The sequence below is a fragment of the Phocoena sinus genome, chromosome 6, assembly GCF_008692025.1.
Source record: "Phocoena sinus isolate mPhoSin1 chromosome 6, mPhoSin1.pri, whole genome shotgun sequence".
Classification (NCBI taxonomy): domain Eukaryota; kingdom Metazoa; phylum Chordata; class Mammalia; order Artiodactyla; family Phocoenidae; genus Phocoena; species Phocoena sinus.
In genome coordinates, this window is record NC_045768.1 from 103,797,013 (window position 1) to 103,812,487 (window position 15,475).

Sequence of the window (15,475 nt, forward strand, 5' to 3'; positions counted from 1 at the left end):
GTGTGCAAGCCCAAGTGAGTTTTAAGAATGACAGATTGATTTTTGCTTCCTGAAAACAAATTTAAATTGATGAGACCTTAATGAATTATTTTTCCCTTTCCTGGGGGGGGTGTTTCCCATAATGCTTTAATCACACTATGAATAAGAACAGTTTGCCAAGCTCTCTGATACTGAGAAGGCACTGGATTTCCCTTGCTGAAGAATTGTGCGCTTGTTCACTGAGAGCAGTTTCAGGGTCTAATGGAAACTGTCTGTTTCCACTTTAATTGTCAAGGACTCTCTCTCCAGCTTCTCAGAAGTCGACCAACCAACAGGGATTTATTTAGTCTGAGTTCTCTGTATCATCCTAGGTGCTTGGTGGGGAGTGAGAGTGTAGAATCCATCTTCTCTCATTCATTCATTCATTCAACAAATAAGTATTGAGGGCTTCCCTGGTGGTGCAGTGGTTGAGAATCTGCCTGCCAATGCAGGGGACACAGGTTCGAGCCCTGGTCTGGGAAGATCCCACATGCCGCGGAGCAACTAAGCCTGTGAGCCACAACTACTGAGCCTGTGCTTCTGGAGCCTGTGCTCCGCAACAAGAGAGGCCGTGATAGTGAGAGGCCCGCGTGCCGCGATGAAGAGTGACCCCCGCTCGCCGCAACTAGAGAAAGCCCTCACACAGAAACAAAGACCCAACACAGCCAAAAATAAATTAATTAATTAATTTTAAAAAAACGTATTGAGCACCACCTCTGTTCAAAGCACCATTCAAAGGATTTGGGGTACATTATTAAACAAAACTGAGAAACATCCCTACCCTCCCAGGGGCATTCTATTTGGAAGAGACAGAAAAGACAGTAAATCTAATGAATGAATAAATTATATGAAATATATAAGAAAGTTTTAAGTGCTATGGAAAAACTAGAATGGAGTAAGGGAGCTCAGAATGTGGCAAGGACTATGAATATCAGTTTCAAATAGGGTACATGGGTACGCATCTTGTCAAGCTCAGTTGACGAAACCATGCATCCCACATTGGTTCAGTGGTAGCAGCCAAGATGGAGCAACCATTTATGGGTCCAAGAGATGAGGGAGGCCAAGAAAATCTGAAGAGGCACAAAGTGTATCTCTAATACACCATTGATATGCTGGAGCCAACTGGTACCAGCTCACTAGGGCCAATTATGCACATCTCTTCCCAGTTTGGTGTTGTCATGTTGGTAGCTTGCCATCAGTCATGATGAGAGTATTTACACCTGGAAACTGGCAAACCCTACAAATCAGGGCTTTAAAAAAACAAAATTAGAACTGGTTGTGAAGCATTTTTTAGCATACCACCAAGTAGGCACCCACCTCCAACCACATCCTAGGAGGAGTGCAGATGTTTGTCCTTTAACAGTAAGCATAGAGGGCAATTAAGTATAACACTTACAGGGAGAGATCACTATGGCTGATTTTCAGGGAAAAGCCTTTTGGAAGAAGGTCTCTTGGAGGAGGTAGAATTTGCATAATGGAGAGGAAAGAGAGGACACAGTGGTTAAAAGAGGAAGATTGCCTGGAGAAGTGGGCTGACAAGCAGACACCAAACTGACACTGAATTCAGCTTCTAACAAGGTGGGATGGGTTGCTGTCCAAAATTGAACTAAAATTATCTTGTCTTTCACGCTCCCACCAAAATCATTCCTAGCTCTCTGAAAGCTTTGCAAACCTTGATGAACAGGGTCCACATGTATCTTTAGGAATAGAATGTGGGCTCAGCATCTGTTTGACCGGTGCTCTCTGAATTTTTCTCCAAGGAAACACAAGCCGGTACATAGAAACTACAAAGCTGAACGTCTGGGTTCTTTTCCCATCTCTCTAACTTCCTTGCTTGGTAACATCAGGCAAGTTAGCTCACTGCTCAATTTCCCCACTTTAAATTGATCAATTCACATTCTTCACTCATTGGTAGATAAAGATGTACAACATTATCTTTGGGAAATAGTCTAAGCTCTTTTAAGAAAGACATAAAGAGTGACATGCTTATGAGAAGTGAAATCATTTTCTTTTTATTCCAAATATGAATAGAAACATCCTCGAAAAGCTCAAAAGGGAGAAAAATCTCTAGTAAATGTTTTCGTTGCTAGGAAAACGTTTTTCTCTCAAAGTGCTCCTCCTCCAGCCCATAAATTTACAAAAGGAATTCCCACACCAGGCTGTGGTTAAACTGGTCTCCAATGGCTTGTTCAGAATATCAGGCTATGCAGTAGTAGAAATAATATGGTGTGAAGGGGGTGTCCTGCTCAGGTGCCTTGGTTCAGCGTGACATTCACTCTCAAATTCTCTCATCACCTCAGCACCATTCTTCTGTGACACCTAACCCTAGATGAGTCCAGCAATGTGCTTTCTTTCAACTTACACTGGAGAAAAAATGGTGGGGAAAAGATCACACCACCTGGCAGATTGATTGCCCTTTAAATCCTTTTTCTTCCTTCCTTTCTTTTTCTTTCTTTCTTTCTTTCTTTCTTTCATTTTTGGCTGCATTGGGTCTTCGTTGCTGCACGCAGGCTTTCTCTAGTTGCGGCAAGCCGGGGCTACTGTTGGTTGCGGTGCACGGGCTCTAGGCATGCAGGCTCAGTAGTTGTGGCTCACGCGTTCTAGAGCACAGACTCAGTAGTTGTGGCTTGCAGGCTCTAGAGCGCAGGCTCAGTAGTTGTGTCACACAGGCTTAGTTGCTCCATGGCATGTGGGATCTTCCCGGACCAGGGCTCGAACCCATGTCCCCTGCATTGACAGGAGGATTCTTAACCACTGCGCGACTAGGGAAGCCTGTGCCCTTTAAATTCTTGATCAGCAACAACAAACGGGCATTCAAGACCCACTCGACCAGGTTACTATGCTTTTCTAATGTGATTTTGATACTCCTCACCACAAAGACTACATCTTCTCCACATCTCCCTTCACCCTCAGCTAATAACTATCTTAGTCAATTTGGACTGCTACAACAAAAATACCATAGACTGGGTGGCTTAAAGAGCAAATACCTATTTCTCACAGTTCTGAAGGCTGAGAAGTCCACGATCAGGGTGTTGGCAGATTCCATGTCTGGTGAGGACCCTCTTCCTGGTTTGTAGATGGCTGGCTTCTGGCTGTGTCCTAACACAGAGGAAAGAGAGAGGAAGCAAGCTCTCTGCTGTCTCATCTTATAAGGGTACTAATCCTATCTTGCGGGCTCTATCCTCATGACTTAATCACCTCCTCAAAGCCCCAGTACCTAATACAATCACACTGGGGCTTAAACTTCAACCTATGGATTTGGAGGGGACACAAACATTCAGTAAATAGCACTAACCTTGCCTTACTCCTAAGTTATAACATAGAAGTCACCAGACAAAACTTACCTCACTTTCCCACTGCTAAATCTCCAGACCTACCTGCCACTGCATCCACTTCTTTTCACTTTTCTTGCAAATAAGAGTCCCTTCTCCTAGAACCCAATTCCTCCAGGTAAGTCTATTCCATCTCCTCTAACCACTGGACTCCAGACCATTGTTTATTGTCTCTTTCCTTAATCTTCAGTCTCTTCTCTTGACTTAATTATTCCTGTGAAAATCCTAGGATGCACTAGTAACTGCTGTGCTTCAATTTTTAAACTTTTTATTTTGAAAATAATGTGTGTGAGTGAACATGTATGCATGTGTGTGTATGGAGGGAGAAACAGAGGAGTAGAGAGAGAGAGAAAGCACGTGTGCAAAATGTTAAAAGTTGTTACATCTGTCAAGCAAAATGATCAAGTCATTTATAGGGGAGAGAAATCAGGCTGGTCTCAGAGCTCTCTACAGCAATATTCAGTGCCAGAAGATTGTGGTACAATACTTAAAGATCTCCAAGGGAAAAAAAGTGTTACCCAAGTATTTTATATCCAGCCAAATTATCTTTCAACTATAAAGATTACAGATAGTCTTGAACATGAAAGAATTCAGGGAATATCCATTATATGAACCTTTCCTTGAGGAAACTACCAGAGGATAAATGTCAGGCAACCAAGAGATAATTGGGAAAATTATGAAAAAAATAAATTGGCAGCAAGCTTTGAATACATTTACTGTAGACTAAAACTAATTCTACACATTAGAGTGATTTAAAAGGATGTGACAGTTATGTGTCCTGACAATATATAAATAAAGTAATTAACAACTACTGGGAATGGAAGAGAGAAAGTAGAATATGAGAGGTAGAATATGTTTATTGATTGCTACATCTGTAATAACTAGAAGACAAAAAACATTCCTCCAAGCAGACAAACCAAGTAATAACTTAAGCATTTTTAAGACTTTTAAAAAAAATTTTGAATCCAGGTAAAGCGTATATTGGAGTTCTGTGCCATTCTTACAACTTTTCTCAAAGTCTGAGATTATTTCAAATGCCACTTCCTCAGAGAGGGCTTCCAAACTACCAAATCTCATGTAGTTAGCTAATATTAATTTCTCTCCTAATAACCTGTCCTTTATAGAATTTACTATATCTTGGAATTCTATATGTACAACAGCCATCTCAGCTGTGTTTAATCCATGACTCAGACATGATTAAATGTTTCTGAATACTGATGGGAGTGGACCCAGGGCCAGGGCTTAGATGAGACAAGGGAGACACTCTCCTTGGGCACAGAATTTACAGGGGCACCAAAACCTCAGAAATCAAGATAAATAATGTTTTCATATAATATATTAAAAAGACAAAAAAACATTGCACAAAAAAGTGATGAACAAAAATCACAGTTTTTTTTTTCGGCTGCACCACAAGGCATGTGGGATCTTAGTTCCCCCACCAGGGATCGAGCCTGTGCCCCCTGCAGTGGAAGCATGGCGTCTTAACCACTGGACTGCCAGGGAGGTCCCACAATTTTAAATAAAGATCCAAACCTTTACTTTCATGACACTGCCTCACTCAACTTACCCTAATCCTGATGTTTCCAATAAAACTTTATTTATAAAACCAGGCAGCTGACTTATGGGCCATAATTTGCCGTTATTTCTTTTTTTTAATATGAATCTCAATTTCTGAAGATTTTGATGACTCCTTAAAATTTGCCTCACCCGCGGCTTCCCTGGTGGCGCAGTGGTTGACAGTCCGTCTGCCAATGCAGGGGACACGGGTTCGTGCCCCAGTCCGGGAAGATCCCACATGCTGCGGAGCGGCTGGGCCCGTGAGCCATGGCCGCTGAGCCTGTGCGTCCGGAGCCTGTGCTCCGCAACAGGAGAGGCCACAACAGTGAGGGGCCCGTGTACCACAAAAAAAAAAAAAAAAAAAAAAAAATTTGCCTCACCCTAGTCCCGGCCCTGGGGGCACCCGTCTACCTCTATCGTGAAGGTCTGCTAGGGAGCCTCCAGGATATGAGTGAGGGTGCACATTTGTTTGCAGATGATGAGCTAGCCTTGGAGAGGAGGCTCAGTTCTGAGCTCAGCAGAGAGTCTGTCACTCAGACTGTTGCTTCACCTGGTTGATTGCACCCCTCCTTTGTGGTTCCTCAGCACCGAGTTATACTTTGCAAGCTGCATATGCATGTATTACATTTCAGTGAAACTATTTATAGGCTGTGCACTCCTTGAAGGCCAGACTGCCTCTTGATCCTTAAGTCTAGTGCCTGAGGTATTGTTGATGCCTGGAGTGCCTGGGGATTCAGAACCTCACATTTTTATCCGTGTGATAGGTGGTCAACCAGTGGACTGAATGGTCTCAGTTCCACTGACTACCCCTCAGTCTGCAGAGCTGTTTGGTTGTTGTTCTGGTTTGGAGGGGAGTAAGAGGAGATGAAATGAATGAATCTGCAAAGCATTCAAAGGCCCTTCTGGAGCACTGCAGCAAGCAAATGGATTCAAACCCCAATTCTTTTCTTTTCTAATTTATCATTTATTTATTTATCATTTTGGCTGCGCCGGGTCTTAGTTGCGGCACTTGGGATCTTTAGTTGCAGCATGCAGGCTTCTTAGTTGCGGCGCACAGGCTTCTTAGTTGCAGCATGCATGCGGGATCTAGTTCCCCGACCAGGGATCGAACCCAGGCCCCCTGCATGGGGAGCGCAGAGTCTTACCCACTGGACCACCAGGGAAGTCCCCCAATTCTTTTTGAAGTTCAGCATTATTTTTTGTTTATAAATTTATTTATTTATTTATTTTTGGCTGCATTGGGTCTTCGTTGCTGCATATGAGCTTTCTCTAGTTACGGCGAGCGGGGGCTACTCTTTGTTATGGTGCACGGGCTTCTCATTGCACTGACTTCTCTTGTTGTGGGGCATGGGCTCTAGGCATGCGGGCTTCAGTAGTTGTGGCTCGCAGGCTCAGTAGTTGTGGCACACGGGCTTAGTTGCCCCACGGCATGTGGGGTCTTTCCAGACCAGGGCTCGAACCCGTGCCCCCTGCATTGGCAGGCGGATTCTTAACCACTGCACCACCAGGGAAGTCCTGAAGTTCAACATTATTAGAAACTCTCTGATGAAGTGGATGCTGGCAGGAAAATCTCCAGAGGTACACTGCCATAGGGAGAAAAATCTCAGCTAGTGGCCTGGACCTATGTTCCTGGGGAGGAGAACTGGTCCCTAGAAGCGTGGCGATGCTCTGAAATGCTTCCAGAACCAACCTCCTTGGTATCAGGGTTATGCCTGACCATGTAAGTGTGAGTTAAAAGAGTGTTAAACTTAGAGTCCAAAGTTGAAGCACCACTACCACTCATGAGGGGGTCTCAACAAGCAACACGTCATCAACATAATGGGCAAGCATCCAGAGTTGTGAATGGGACCAGTTTTTAGAGCAATAGCGAGACTGTGGAAGAAGCAACATCACCTGTACGCTGATTCAACTACTGTTCTCTGCCTGGCAGAACAAGGACTAGCCTAGCATTTGAGGCTGAATGGGTGTCTGAGGCTCTTAGACAAATCAGAGATGCCTCAAAAGGGAGAAGCTGTATTTCCTGCTAAGTTGGGCATGTGCAATCTTGAATGATTAATCAGAAAAATAGAAAAGATGTGATCACATTTGCACACCCAAGTTGCTGACCCAGGTCATGATAGCTTTAGTAGATATTCCATGGAAGTTTGACGAATGAATGCATGTTGTAGTCTCTTCTGCCCCATTGTCTGTGTCCACCTTTTACCCTAGAGGATACCAGTTATTCGAGGAGAAGGGGCTGGGTAATGAGGAGGAAGGAGTAGTTCTCTTGGAACCATGATGACTCAATCCACCAGCTACTAACATCCATTTGATGAAAAAATTTCCTCTTTTTCAGTAGGGCCTATGTATTTACATACCATATTTCCTCAAATCAGCAAACATTTATTTTGTACTTATGCAAAGTGCACCTTTGCTCCAAAAAAATTGCCTATTAAAGAGTTTGGAATTCATTCTCAGTCAAGCTTATTACTATGCAGGATGAATCATAGATCTGCATCTCTCTGTGGTATCGAGTAAAGAGGTTACAGTAGAATACAACCCACACATTTAAATATCCAGATTTTCTTCTTTGTTTAGACACACAAAGGTTCTTTCACACCAATAATATTCCTGGCACCAAAAAGATGTAAGGATCTAAGAGGGGTAGATCCAGGTTTTATGGAGTCTCAAGCTTATACAATTTAGGGGGTTCAGAACCTCACATTTTAATACATGTGATAGAGAAAAACTATAGAAATAAAATTAGATATGAAAATAAATATTAAATCCAAATAAGAAAATAAATCACAACAAATAGCAGTTATTTAAAGCTGATACACCTAGGAAAGTGAACCCAAAAATCCAGAAAAGGTAATACAATATTTTTATCAATTTGCTGCCTACTAGCCCTCTATAATACATTTTCCTACATTTTTTACTGCATTATCTTTGATCACATCTTTACCTGACAATGATTTTGTAATATAATTTACAGAGAAAATAGAAAGATAAATTCCTCTTTTTTCTTAACGTGGTTCTTTGAATGTTTTTATTATTGATAATTCTAATTTCTAGAGCTGTTATTAAATTTTAAAAGTCCTTTATGAAAAAAGTAAAAAATAAAAGTCCTTTATGAAATTTCTTTCATGTAAGCAATAGAATTTGGAATAATTTTCAAGACTTACATTTGACTCTGCCGTTCAAGGCTTGTTTCTCCTCCACCCTCCTTATGCTTTGGGCCTGGGTATGGTGGGACACACTTACATCATAAGTCCTCTGGCCCCAGACCTGCACGTCACCACACCTGGATGCCCAGCAGTAACTTAAGTAGACATGAAAGTGGTTGTGAGCCAGAGAGATATATCCCACTCAACCCAGATTTAATCCCATTAAATCTGAAAATCAATTTCCCTTTAACTGGATCCCAAAAATGCCCATGGCCATTCCAACATCACCAACGTGAGGGGACATTGACAGAAGGCAAGACCAAAGGAGTGGACAGCAGTCCTAATCAACTGTGATGAAGATGTCTCAATTTTGAAAATTTTACTAAAGCAGATGACCACATGAATGCATTGGGAGGGCGCACCACCCTGTCTTGGAAGGGAGCAGTGCGAGTAAGAGGCCCTGAAGCTTAAGCTTCTTTAGTTTGACTGTCAATCCTCCTCTGTGGTTCTGTACCATCAGCCCCTACTCTATCCCCAGGTCTAGGTGCTCTTTTGTGTTTTCATGACCTTAGAGACTGTTTTGCTGCCAAGTGGACCCATAGTCAATTTCCCCACCAACCTCATCTTTCCTATGTCCCTGGTCCAGTTTCTGCAAAGCTCTTGCTTTATCTCTGCTGTCTGCCTTTCTCTTTTTCTTTTTTTTAATTAATTATTTTTTTGGCTGCTTTGCGTATTTGTTGCTGTGTGTGGGCTTTCTCTAGTTGTGGCAAGCAGGGGCTACTCTTCATTGCAGTGCTCAGGGCTTCTTATTGCAGTGGCTTCTCTTGTTGCGGAGCACAGGCTCTAGGCGCGTGGGCTTCAGTAGTTGTGGCACGCAGGCTCAGTAGTTGTGGCTCGTGGGCTCTAGAGCGCAGGCTCAGTAGTTGTGGCTCAAAGGCTTAGTCACTCCGAGGCATGTGGGATCTTCCTGGACCAAGGATGGAACCCATGTCCCCTACATTGACAGGTGGATTCTTAGCCACTGCGCCACCAGGGAAGTCCCATCTGCCTTACTCTTGACAGTTCTTTCGTCCCTGTTCTCACCATTAACCCTAGCATGGTGGTAGATCCACTTTCTTACAAAAAGGTCTGTCTGTCCAGGATGATCACAGACCAATCGCTGGACTCTGAAGACCAGTGTCCCCCGCCACTCTCCCCTCAGTTGTACCTAACGTGCTGGATTATGACCCAGTTGCCTCCTCTTAGAAGTGCTTCGAAATATTGTTTATAGACCCATTATTTCAAAGGTTTCCTAATCACAACATTCAACATGTTAATTAATGATACTCAACTCAGATTTTCTGCAATACATAAACTATTGACCATCCCTTCTTAAACCTCTTCTTTTGGTTTCCATACTGCCTGCATCCTCTCCTACCTCCCCATTTCCTTTCCCTAATAATTCCTTAAATGTAGGCCTTTTTGGTCCTCGTCTTCCAAACAACCTCCCTTAGCTGTAACCACAACTCCTAAGTCTACATTTGTGGCTCGGATGTTTCTCCCAGTCTCCTGACTGTATTTTCCAGCTGGTTTATAGGCATCTCACATGTCTATAAATGTCTATAATGTCTCACCTGGTTGCGAAGTCCACATACCAAAGCTGATCTTCTGACCTTCACCCATCAAATGCTCTTCCTTGTGTGTGGCTCCCTGTTTCCATTAAGGGCCTAACCACTCACCGTGGTCTAAACAGCTCTAATTTTCTCGCTCCATCCTTTAGCAAATTGGTTAGATCCAATCATGTCAAGTCCAGCTCCACAACATCTCTCAAACCTGTCCCTATCCATCCAGTTTCCAAGGCCATCACCTCAGTCCAGGCCATCAGTTCCTTGCATGCAGACTTTCACAGTGGTCCCCTAATTGATTTCCTTTCCTCCCAGGGCTCCTCAGTCTAATTTTTCCTGCATACTGTTGATGTTCATTATTCTACAATATAGATCAGTTCATGTCATTTTTCTGTGCAAAAAAAACTTTTATACTTAACAAAGAAAGTTACTTAAAATCTCTATAATATGCCCCAACTTAACCTCCCTGCCTTATGTCCCACGTAAACCCCCATGCACGTCAAGACCCAGCCACTTGGGCTTTCCTGGTAGCGCAGTGGTTAAGAATCCGCCTGCCAATGCAGGGGACACGGGTTGGAGCCCTGGTCCGGGAAGATCCCACGTGTCGTGGAGCAACTAAGCCCGTGCACCACAACTACTGAGCCTGCGCTCTAGAACCTGGGAGCCACAACTACTGAAGCCTGTGCACCTAGAGCCCGTGCTCCGCAACAAGAGAAGCCACCGCAACGAGAAGCCCGTGCACTGTAACGAAGAGTAGACCCTGCTCACCACAACTAGAGAAAGCCCGTGCACAGCACTGAAGACCCAACACAGCCAAAAATAAAAATAAATTAAATTAAAAAAAAAAAGATCCAGCCACCTAACCACACTGGCCCTCCCCATGCCTTGCCCACCCTGTCCCATCAGCTCCAGGCTCCCCCTCTCCTCCCGAACTACCTTTTCATCCTTCAAACCAGCCAATCTTCTTTTTTTCCTTCCAGTTTTACTGAGATATAATCGACACATAGCACTGTATAAGTTTAAAGAGTACGGCATAATGATTTGACTTACATACATCATGAAATGATGACCGCAATAAGATTAATGAACATCTATCAACTCATACAGACACAAAATAAAAGAAAAAATATATTTTTCTGTTGTGATGAGAACTCTGAGGGTCTACTCTCTTAACAACTTTTGTATATAACATAGAGCAGTGTTAATTATATTCATCATGTTGTACGTTACATCCCTAGTACTTCTTTATCTTATAACTGGAAGTTTGCAACTTTTGACCACCTTTTTCCAATTACCCCTCCCTCTATTCCCCTCAAACCAACCAATCTTCTTAACTCCAGAAATCCTCCTCTCAAGTCTACAACATTTGTCTGGAATAATGTGAATTTGGGTGACTATCCTATGCATCAATTAGATGGAGACCTCTCTTCCCCATGAAGCAGTGAGTTTTCCAAGACTAAGTCGTGGGTCCTCCTACTACTTGTTTTTCTCCATCCCTGGCACTGTGCCTCTGCTCAGTAATCTCACAGTCATTGTGGAGGCTGTGGTTTAGAATCCCTGGGGACAGTGTGACCCACTGTGCCGTAGACAAACTGCTCAGGAGAAAGGGCCCTGAGTTTGCCATCAAAGAGACTCACATTCAGAACCAAACTACACCATTATTTAATGGTACGACTTGGGGCAAATTCCTTAACGTACTTTTTTTTTTTTTTTTTCTTTTGCGGTACCCAGGCCTCTCACTGTTGTGGCCTCTCTTGTTGCGGAGCACAGGCTCCGGACGCGCAGGCTCAGCGGCCATGGCTCATGCGGGATCTTCCCGGACCGGGGCACGAACCCGCGTCCCCTGCATCGGCAGGCGGACTCCCAACCACTGCGCCGCCAGGGAAGCCCCCATTAACGTACTTCTGACCTCAGTTTCCTTATCAGCAAAATCGGAATAATCGTAACTTTGCAAAGCTTAAATGACATGACAGGCACAGGAGTGTGTGGACCTGGAAGCTTCTCAAATATTGATTGGACTTCATCATGCTGTCACTGCCAGGCCCACCTCGAGTTTTGTGTTTTCAGCTTTTTAAGCTGGGAAACGTATCACAGTCCAAAAAACTACTCTGGAATGAAAAAACACTTCAAAAATCTTAAAAAATCACAGCGAGGGATTAAAACTAGTAGCTAACACAGGAAGGTAATAGTAAGGGTTACAAAACCCTTATTATAGTGCTTGCCACATTGCAGTGTAACAGTTTATTGTCTGTCTCTCCCATGAGGTTCTCAAGGGAAAGGACTGTGACCTTTTGTCCCTAGCACCCAGCACAGTGCTTGGCATGGAGAAAGCTTTCAGTATATGTTTACTGTCTATCTGAAGAACAATTTCACAATCTTTTACAAATTAAATTACACATATCTTTGACCTGAATATTTCACTTCTAGGAATTTGTCTTACAAATAGGCTTGCACAAGTACAAACAAAGAAGTCCAAGAAAATGTGGTCTGTGGTATTGTTCATAGTAGCAAACCAAAAAAACAAACAAAAGATACCTCAAACATCCAAAATTAGAGGTCCAGTTAAAAAAATAAATACATGCATACCAAGAAACACTATGTAACATTAAAAACTGTGAAGTAGACCTCTAGGTACTGGTGTGAAAAGGTGTCTAATATACATTGTTAAATGAAAACAGCAATATACACACACACATATACATACACACGTAGGCCTGTATATGCAAGAACAACTTCTTGAAGGATATACAGGAAACTGTTTATAGTGGTAACCTCTGCAGAGTGGGACCAAAGAATCAGGAGAAAGAGGAAGAATTTCCATGCTCACCATTTACCCTCCAATACAATTTCAACTTTTACCATGAGCAGGAACTAAGTTTAGATTTTTTTTTTTTTTTTGGCCACCCCGCACAGCTTGAGAGATCTTGGTTCCTGACCAGGGATTGAACCCGGGCCCCAGCAGTGAAAACGCTGAGTCCTAACCACTGGACTGCCAGGAAATTCCCAAAATTTTTAAATAATAAAGTAAACAAATAAATATTTGTTGAACGATTCTGTGAGGTTGTCTGGGTAAAATCTGTCTGATTATTAATTTCCATCAGCCGGATAAAGAAAGTGATATGTGGAAGCTCCTTTCTTTTCCCTTGATGTGAGTTCAGACCATGGGAACAATTTCTGGAACATTCAGCTGCACAGCAGGCATCTCCAGTGGTTTATCGATGTCACTAAGAGCTCCAGGTGCATTTATAATCCCACCCGTAAGAGTCAGTTGTGGCTTGTTCTCCATGATCAATTACCAGCCCCATCTTCCACCCTGTTAGCGAGAAAGCGCATCCTCCCCAGGACAAAAGGGAAAATGGAGAAAAGGAGCTTTGCCGATTGTCTCTGCAGACTTCTTGCTCTTTCCCTGGAAGCCATGTGGCTGCCTTAACAGTTGTCTCAAAGCTGGCACTGCCTAAAGGAGAGGGATCTATAGCAGCAAGTGGTGGTGATTAGTTTTAAGCTGTCATGGAAAATGTTTTTGCACTTAATGTCAGAGAACTGTATTATTATTATAGGTCTGATGCTCCCTTGCCAAGGTGCCGTGTTTGCTCTCCGGCTACAAAATGAACACAGAGAGCTTCTGGTTGGCTCCCAGGAGCATCTTTTTGGAGAAAGGACAAATGGGAAGCTGCCAAGCCAGCCAGGTCTCCCCGAGCCCTCCCCCACCTGCCTGCCTCCTGCCCAGCTGGAGCAGCCCTAGCTGCTCCCCTCTGCCCTTACGGTTATCCACAAGGGTCTCAGTTTGTCCTCTTGGGCCATTAGGAAATCCCAAATAGTGGTAGACATCCCAGATAAGAAAAGGATACAGGAGGTCAAGATTCACTCTAAAGAGACGAAGGTGCTGACAGTGTAGAAGCAGGTGGAGGAGAGCATGGGGGCCAAAACAACCAGTACACAACATCTAAAGGTCCCCCCCACCTGGGTCTGAATCAGAGACAAAAACTGTTCCTCGGGACTTCCTTGGTGGCGCAGGGGTTAAGAATCTGCCTGCCAATTCAGGGGACACGGGTTCTATCCCTGGTCTGGGAAGATCCCACATGCCACAGAGCAACTAAGCCCGGTGCGCCACAACTACTGAGCCTGCGCTCTAGAGCCTGCGAGCCACAACTACTGAGTCCATGCACCGCAACTACTGAAGCCCGCACACCTAGAGCCCATGCTCCGCAACAAGAGAAGCCACCGCAATGAAAAGCCCGTGCACCACAACAAAGAGTAGCCCCCGCTCGCTGCAACTAGCGAAAGCACGCGCACAAGCAACAAAGACCCAACGCAGCTAAAAAATAATTAATTAGAAAAACCACCTGTTTCTCTCCCTTACCTACCTCCATGCCCACTATCACTCCCTCACTCCCCAAATGCCCAGGGAAGGGCGGGGGGAGAAGGGGGGCGCAAAAACTGACTAGCTTTGCATTTCAATAAAATATATATTTCTTGCATAATCTGCCAGCAAATTAGATCAAAGAGCTGTCAGTTTATAAAATCATGCCATTTATGAAGGGAAACAAACTTAAATACACTCAGTTTAAAATAACAGTCACCAAGAGGCAAGATTGATTTTGGTAGCTAGAACAGATCTAGGAACTAGAAGAGAGCACAAAAGACAGAGACTCAGAACATTTCCTTTGTGGTACTGTATCAAACACCTTTTTCAACACTTAAGTAAGAAAATCACAGTAATAATAGGAAACTTCTATTTATTGAGATCTTACCCTGTGCCAAGCCAGACGCTTTACAAAGTTTTTATTTATAATCCTACTGCATGGGAAATCTAGTTATTCTCATTTTTCAGACGAAAAATCTGAGAATCAGGGAACTTGCTAAGAATACGCTACAAGGAAGCAGTGAGAACCACCCAGTTCCCTAGACCGGACTACTTCCTGGGATGTTCTACCAAGAGAGATACACGTCATGGCTACACAGCCTATATTCTAAGCGAGTCTTGGATTCAAATGTTTCTTTTAATTGCACATTTATTCAAGGCATGGCAGAACCTAATTTGAGCTTAAAAAAATATGGTCCTCTACTGTATAGCACAGGGAACTCTGTTCAATATTATGTAACAAACCTAATGGGAAAAGAATTTGAAAAAGAATAGATACATGTATAAGTATAACTGGATCACTCTGCTGTACACCTGAAACTAACACAACATTGTTAATCAACTATACTCCAATATAAAATAAAAAGTTTAAAGAAATAAAAATAAATTTAAAAAAATATATGTTCCTTGAAGCCATTCGAATACTGGCTACAATAAACCAACAGGAGAAGCTGAACTTGTGCCCTGAGTCAAAAGCATCGCTATGTTTCATGTTAGGGTTTGATGGAAAGGGATTGAGAGCCAACCTTGCTTATAATACCTGCTACAGTATCCATAGCTCTTTTCTTGCAGGGGCTTAAGCTCCCTCATAAGGTGGTAAGAGAATAAGATGCTTTGTGCACCACCTCTGGACTAGCTCTCTCCTTTGGGCTCCAGATCATAACCAATGCCATTTGGATGCCCCAACTCATCTTGTCCAGAACTGAACTCATCACTTCCCCCCAAACTACCTCCTGGTTTCCTATCTGCATGAATAGCCTTTCCAGCCTCCCAAGGGCCCGAGGCAGTAACTGGGGTGAGATCCCTAACTTCCCATCCCCCACTTCCGACACTCCCCAAGTCATGTCAGTTTTGTTCCTTAAAGTCTCAGACCTGTCCATTCCATTCTGTCTACCCTATGTCTCTCCCACTACTGCAACTGCCCACTAACCAGACACACTTTTCACCTTGCCCTGT